Source organism: Panicum virgatum, chromosome 7K (assembly GCF_016808335.1).
Source record: "Panicum virgatum strain AP13 chromosome 7K, P.virgatum_v5, whole genome shotgun sequence".
NCBI classification, from domain to species: Eukaryota; Viridiplantae; Streptophyta; class Magnoliopsida; order Poales; family Poaceae; genus Panicum; species Panicum virgatum.
The window spans coordinates 689,412-697,500 of record NC_053142.1 but is presented as its reverse complement, the minus strand read 5'-3'; the positions used below and the strand labels follow the sequence as shown (position 1 = coordinate 697,500).

General features: G+C 45.0%; 1 long non-coding RNA gene across 1 annotated transcript; it reads left to right on the top strand.

Moving 5' to 3' along the window:
- The first annotated feature begins 1,931 nt into the window (after positions 1-1,931).
- LOC120642840 lies at positions 1,932-7,130 on the top strand. Its single transcript, XR_005662748.1, has 3 exons — positions 1,932-2,038; positions 5,810-5,900; positions 7,003-7,130. It is a non-coding gene; the product is annotated as an uncharacterized LOC120642840 (long non-coding RNA).
- The last annotated feature ends 959 nt before the right edge of the window (positions 7,131-8,089 follow it).

Here is an 8,089-nt window from a genome sequence, read left to right as displayed (position 1 = left end):
TCCTGCTGTCTTAATCGACCAACACCCTTTGTGGGTTCTAGGTTAGCGTGCAGTTCGGCACCGTAACCCGGCTTCCGGTTTATCCCGCATCGCCAGTTCTGCTTACCAAAAATGGCCCACTTGGAGCTCCCGATTCTGTGGCATGGCTCACCGAAGCAGCCGTGCCGTCCTACCTATTTAAAGTTTGAGAATAGGTCGAGGGCGTTGCGCCCCCGATGCCTCTAATCATTGGCTTTACCTGATAGAAACTTCGGAGGGAACCAACTACTAGATGGTTCGATTAGTCTTTCGCCCCTATACCCAAGTCAGACGAACGATTTGCACGTCAGTATCGTATTTCGGTGCGTTTCGTTCCGTTTGAGTGCATTTGGGACCATTTCGTTACTGCATGAAACTCGATGCAAACGTGCCGAATTGGTGAAATTAATTCAAAAGTTCGTGCCACGAACTCATGTCAGAATTTTTCGCAACTAACGCATCCGATCAACCCTATTGGACCCTAAACTCATTTTCAGAGCATTTCATACTATTTAGGGTCATTTGGGACCATTTCATTACTACACGAAACTCGGTGCAAAACGGGCTGAACTGGTGCAATAAATGGAAAAGTTTGTGCCCTGAAGTCACGTCAGAATTTTTCGCAACGAATACACCCAATCAACCCTATTTGACCCTAAACTCATATTTTTGTGCGTTCTTGCCATTTGGGTACATTAGGGACCATTTGGTTACTGCTCCAAACTTGGTGCAAACGTGCTGAACTGGTGAAATTATTTCAAAAGTTCGTGCCACGAAATCATGTCAGCATTTTTCACAACAAACACACCCGATCAGTCCTATTGGAACCTAAACTCATGTTCAGAGCATTTCATACTATTCAGGGTCATTTGGGACCGTTTCATTACTAAACAAAACTCCGTGCAAAACAGGCCGAACTGGTGCAATTAATGTAAAAGTTCGTGCCCCGAAGTCGTGTCAGAATTTTTCGCAACGAACGCACCCGATCAACCCTATTGGACCCTAAACTCATATTTTGGTGCGTTTCTTGCCGTTTGAGTGCATTTGGGACCATTTCGTTACTACACGAAACTCGGTGCAAACATGCCGAAATGGTGAAATTAATTTGAAAGTTCGTGCCACAAACTCATGTCTGAATGTTTCACAACAAACGCACCCGATCAACCGTATTGGACCCTAACCTCATGTTCAGAGCATTTCATACTATTTAGGGTCATTTTGGACCATTTCATTACTACACAAAACTCGGTGCAAAACGGGTCGAACTGGTGCAAACGGTAGCTGCGGGGGGGGGGGGGGGGGTGTCGCATGGTAGATTGATTCAATTGGTCCAGAATTCCAGATCGATTTCAATTTGGATCAGGAGATTAAGAATAAATTTAAATTTGGTGCGTATAGATGGATGGCTCAGATTATTTGTGTGGTGATTAGAAACTCTATTTTTATATTAGTATGGATATGTTGGATGCTCCCTTGCTGCATTCACCATGAGTCCCGCTGCCTTGCTTCTTGCCACTTGGCCAGTTCATTAGTCATTGGATACTTGCGGTATGCTGCAGTGATGTATGTGGCATTCATTTCTCCTAGATAGGTTGCAAAATTTGGAGAAGCAGCAGGTTTCATTTTTTAGTAGTAAATGCACCAGGCAATGGTGGTAGCTGTGCTATTTTGCATTGCATCCTTATTCCCCAGCTTGCAAAGTGGAGGCCAACTCAGAGCTCTTAGAGGATCAGACTTTATTCTCATTTCAGATAAAGATGAAACTGAGAGACCTACATCGTGCAACAGTTGTATCCATGGTATGTAATTTTCCCAATTATTGGTTCCATTTTTACTCTTTAGACCATCTGCGTACCGGCCCTTGAATCTTGCTGCCAGCTGAACTCTGAGGCACATGTACATGTTTTTGTTTTATGGAAAAAACAAGCAAAAGGCTTGCTATGAGGTTGGTGAAATGGGCAAGCACATTGTTCATGGTGATGCGGTTGGGAATGATGATGACTCATCTGATGACAACCATGTAAGTTTATTAGTGATTGAACCATTTGTATACTCTCATCCTCGTGATAATTCATCTTGGGTACATCTACATGAAGTTGGCCTGCTGTTATGACTAGGTCCTGAGTGGTGTGTTTTTGTTGTGATTAGATCTAAAGTGGTATTTGGACTACAGTTTGATGATGTGCCACCAATGGTGGAGCCACCAGTGGCATAATGGGGCTACAGACGCACTCATATGCTTGGCATGAGTTACCCATATATAGATGTATGGATCACCGGGGTGTCCGACCCTAGAGGGGGAGGGGGTGAATAGGGTCGCTAATCGCTTTCTATCCTAGGGCTCAATCTATTTGCATGAGATAAACCTAACACGTCCTACACATGCTAGTTATGACTAAGGTTTATCTATGCTACTCTCTACTTACCCCTAAAAGACTTGCAACCTATAGCCAATCCTAATCAAACTAACTAGGAAAGTAAAGGCACGCAAGATAGAGTAAATGCGGAAACGTAATACGGTAAGTAGGTAAGGGAGAGAATATGCAAACTCCCATGAAAACACCAAGACACACGATTTAACGTGGTTCGGTTAGGACACCAAGTCCCTTCCTACGTCCACGGCCACTTGTCCAACAAGAACAAGTGTGATGTCGAGTCTCTTCACTTGATCACCGTCTTGTGTTCGCCACCAAGGCTTCTGGCAAGCAAAGGCTAAGTGGCGCCAAGTCACCAAGACAAGGCCACCGCCACCATCTCTCTCGAAGCGTCACCAACAGCACCGTCTTCACTATCGGAGCTTCTCACCAAGAGGGGTCTCCTTTCCCGCACAAAGTGTCGTTGCCGCTCCACACCAAGTCGAAGGGTCACACGACGAGTACACGGTTGCTTGCCACAGCAAGACTTTGCTCAAGGGAGCGCTCGCAAGAACTAATCCCTATACAAGTGCACAAAGAACTCTCTCAAAGCTTCTCACAAGCTAGATATGACACTAAGCTTTGCTAGGATGGTTGGAGATGTTAGTTTGCTTGGGCAACACTTTCTTCAACTTTTCTGCCGTCCAACCTTATGCAGCAACCGGCCTTGGGGGTATATATAGCCCACACACCCCAAAAGAGCCATTGGAAAAGTGGCTGACATAAAGCGCTATCACTGGTGAAACCGATGATCCACTTTGTGTCATCACCGGTTTAACCGGTGAGCACCTTTTTCCAACTACCCGTTATACTTCAACGGCTACCTTAACCAACCGACGTAATCAACCGGTGAATGTATCTTCATCGCCAGTTTAACCGGTGCATGTAACTGTCCCAGAGTTCCCGAAAACCAACTCTTTGGACAACTACACTGACGTTCACTTTGCCTTGATCGCCGGTTTAACCGGTGCCTGTAAAACTCCTGCTGCTTCTTCGGCCTCCAAGTCCATTACACCGGTGAGTGTAAAACACCCAACGCCGGTTAATCTGGTGCCAAACTCTAGCTCGCAGCTTCTGTGTTCATTGCACCGATGAGTGCAATTTGCTCATCATCAGTTTAACCGGTGATAGCAAATTGTCTTCGTTTTGATCTTTTCGATTTGGATTTCTTCACGGTCTCTTCAATTCTTGTCCTTTGGACTGAAGGGGTTTCAGGGCGCTGCCCTGAGACCCACGAGGGGCGGCTCCCCCTCGACCCCCGTCCGCTAATCGGTTTAGGGTCTAGCTACGCCTATCTTCTCTTTGTCATCACTTGAACCTAAAAGCCTGAGAATTATTCATATTAGTCCAAGTGTTGTGTTGTCTATATCAATCACCAAAACATTATATTGAAATATGGCATGAGAGGCCACTTTCGCTACAATAGAATTATTCAATAAGCTCAGCACTAATCTGGCATTAGCCATGGGCCAATCAAATTGCTATTGCTGATGCTTACTACGTATCGAATCCATATGCTGGCCCACATCAACCCTATGAAACCACTATTGTTACCTACTTACTGTGTGCATCTCATTATTGTATTGATCAACGAGTTCTAACGTCATTCTATTGTGTTTAAAATCAATACAAGTATTATTATTCCTATATTAATGTTATCATGTTCTATGATGTGGTATAACTGCATAATTATAATATACTGTAACGATCATGGCACCATTTATGCCATTTCGAGTGATTTTGGTGATCGAATGACAACACAACACTTGGACTAATATGATTGTTAAGATGATCATTCTCAGGCTTTTAGGTTCAAGTGATGACAAAGAAAAAGAGAAGATAGGCGTAGCAAGGCCCGAAGGGCCACCCCTACGGGGGTTCCGCGCCCTAAAAGCTCTTCGGTCAGGAGCACCGGAAGAATCGACGCCATGGGCATCGGTGCATCCGACGCATGTCGGAAGAACCGATGCTATAATATTTGGTGCAGGAGGGAAACGAAGCCAAGTCAGCCTATAGGCACCGGTTGAACCGACGGTCCAAGAAAGGGCATCGGTGCATTGGGCGTCCTATGTTCCAGAGACAATGTCAAGTGCCCAAGAGAAGTTTCTTCAGCACCGGTTGAACTGACGGTGCATCGGAGTATTGCAGCGGTGCAATGACGTCAGCGCCCAGGAGAAGATTCTTAAGCACCGAATGAACCGGTGATGCATCGGTACAAAGCATCGTTCAACCGGTGGTCTCTGCGTCAGCTGTCAGGACTTCAACGGCTACTTCGGGTTATGAGTGACTGGATGAACCGACGCTACCCCGCCAAGAGGCATCGGTTCTTCCGGTGATACGTAGATTTTCTGCTGACCGTTGGAGCAACGGCTACAAGACTTGGTGGCCTATATATACGCCTCACCCCGGCCATTTGAAGATTGCTGGAGTTGCTGGACATCCCACACACACCCAAGAACATCTCCAAGCCATACAAAAGCATCAAGATCATATCCTTAACCCTTAGCACACTTTGAGAGTGTTGTGTAAAGGATTAGCTCTTAGAGAGTGAGATTGCAAGGCTTGAAGCCTTTGTGCTGTGGTTCTCTAGTGAACCAAAACAAGAGCTTGGTGCGCCGGCACCTTGGAGCGTGAAGCTCGCCGGCAACGTCATCGACCCTCTGACTTGTTGTGGAGCGGTGACGACATCTTTGTGCGGGGGACGTGGAGACCCCCATCCTTTGTGGAGAAACTACTTAGTGGAACCCGGGGCCAAGGTGACTGTGATTGTGTTCACGGAAGAGACTTGGTGGCCGAGTAGCAATACTCTTAGTGAGTGCTACAACAACGTGGATGTAGGTGTGCCTTTGTGGCTAACCGAACCACGGGATAAACACCCGCGTCAAGAGTTTGCTATCTCCTATCCCGCTCTTTAAGCGTCCGCATTTCATACTAGCAATTTGTGTGCCTTTACTTTCATAGAATTGTTTCTGGATAGGAAAGGCTATAGGTTGCTAAACTCTTTTGGGATAGGGTATTCACACTAGAACAACCTAGTTGCACATCTAGATAGCAGGTTTTAGTTTACATTTTGTGCAAACTAGGTGGAGCCATAGGTCAAAGTTTTTATTAGTGCCTAATTCACCCCCTCCCCCTCTTAGGCTAGAGCACCCGATCACTTTCATATACTATGTAGTATACTACTAGATGTTCCTGATTCGTGTGCATCTTTTGTACCCTAGCCTCGAATAGCACCATTGTTTGTTTGAGAGTTTCTTGGATTCTGCGTGGCGCACATGCATGTGGTGTACCATATAAGAAAAGATAATATTTGAAGCTATTGCCAAAATGTAGCTTAACATCTGATTCTCATGTGTGTGTTTGTTTGTTCATTGTAGCCTGAGAGTGGCATGAGAGTGGCTGAAAACATCAAGACACTTGCATGTAATAGGAAAGTAAAGACTGCAACACCATATGGGCAGAAAACAGGTAATTGCTGCCTTGGCAGAGGGCCTACCGAGTTTTGAATCTAATATTCTTTCTTTATGGGTTAATTGTATATGTGCCATCGTAGATCTGGCTTATTAGAGAATATTGTTATGTGCGTTTATGTGCTCTTATGTTAAATGCTGAAATCAATAATAAGCATGTAGGATTACTCAACAATAAGCATGTAGGATTACATTATAGCTCTGTTGTTAGCATCGAATATGATATAGATTACTCATAAAGGTATGGATTGAACCCCACAACCTATGACAAAGCGGTTTTGGTTTTTTTTACATCATGGTTTTGGACTTGATGCCACATAGATCTAGTAAAGGGTGAGGTGCATTAGAGCTCCACAGTGGAATCACTTCACCTTCCTCCCACTCTCCTTAAATTTTTTTCTAGTGTCCCAAAACTGCATTGTAAGTTTGGCCTAATACTAGGATTTGGGGATGGTCGTGGTGTATGATGTTGGTGAGGTTTAAGGTATAGGGAGTGCAATGGTGAATATAGGAAGTGAAAAGAAAAGAAAAAAAGCTAAGCTGAAGAGAATAGGGCCTAAACCGCTGTGCGGTGATGGCTGTGTGTGCTGAACAGGCTAAGGCGCCGTTCGTCTGTGTACACATTGGCTGAATGTGTCGCATTGATTGGCAATCAGCATGGGCTTGCTTATTGGGTGTAGGGCGTGTTTGGTTTGGAGTTGGGCAGTGCTGCCTAGCCCAGGCAAGCATTCCCAGGCATCCGATTTCGGTCGCAAGGCTAGGATTGCTGCCTGGCCGGCGAGCTGCCTGCCAGGGCTCGATCCAAACACACCCATAATGTGGCACAATGTTAGTATGGCATAAGGATTCAATTCAGTTGGTTTTTGGAGTTGGGGGTTGTTGCAGTCCTTTGGCAATGTCTACTACTCGCATAGGTATGCAACACTAGCAAAAGCAAAGAAGGATTGGAGCTGCCCTTGAATCAGTTTCCATACTTTCAGTTTCCATAATTTCAGCAGTTTGAGAAATATTTCTTCAGCTAAGATTGTAAGGTAGTATCTATATTTAAATAGCAAGCAATTGCCGTCCAACTCTACTCTTACCTCTCTTCTCTGAAGCAGCACATACTGCAGCCCAGGCTGGCACATCGAGATGTCGACACCTACCCATCACGGCTCGGTCAGAGCCACCTCTACCTCATCGCCCAGGCACCCGTCTCTTCCAAGCAGCCCACAACAGGAATACAGGTAAGTTGCTGTAGCATGAACTTGTTTTAAATTTGCTTTAAAAATGTTAATGTCATAAAATGGGCTCTCTTGTGATTGATAGCTTAACCTACAAAGCAGGTTAGCAACAGACCAAACGTGAAGATCCCAATATCTAGCCCCCGCACCCCGGGGGGGCGTGTTAAGACAGTTGCCCCCTGCGGACAATCATAGATCTTATGAGGAAGTTGTGCTTAGCTTGTAACATGAAAAAGCAACTATATCGTGTTGTAAGCTTGCTTAACTTGAGAGATGTTCTTAGCGATGATTTAACTTGAGAGATGTTCTTAGCGTTGAGCTTGGGAGATGTTCTTAGCGTTGATTTATGATTCCAACCGTATCGTATTGTAAGTTTGCTTAACTTGAGAGATGTTCTTAGCGTTGATTTATCATTCTAATATGGTATTGTTTGCCCAATTTGTAAAAAGTCCGCTGGCAGAGGCCCTGGTCCTTCCTGCTCTTCCTCTTGTTCAAAAGGTGCGCGTGCCAGTCTTTGCATGCTATCTATGCTGCTGAGTGCTACCTCTTTGCTGATTGATCCTACCAAGAAGAAAAATACTGGACGCGACAGTATTGGTGGCGCGGGAGGAGCACTACACAATTGGAAATTCAAACAGAAAACAGACATTGCAAGAACACAAACGCAAAATCTAAATTGAAAACGAAACGATTAAAAAAAAGATCAAAATATATTCCCGAAGGCAGTTCAGCTCGCCATCTTCGCTCCGAGGGCATCATCCATGCCATTTCTGGCAAAAAAGAAATCAACCAATCCCCTCATCATTTACAGCCTTGCCTCACGTAGAAATTTCCCCATTTTCACCGCTCCCCGAATCCCCAGCGCGGATTTGCGACCATTGTGGTGCCATAAGCAGACTTAGGTAGACTATTTTTTTTTACTATCATCTTATCTTACTTTCTGAAATTTCACTGATCCCATTCC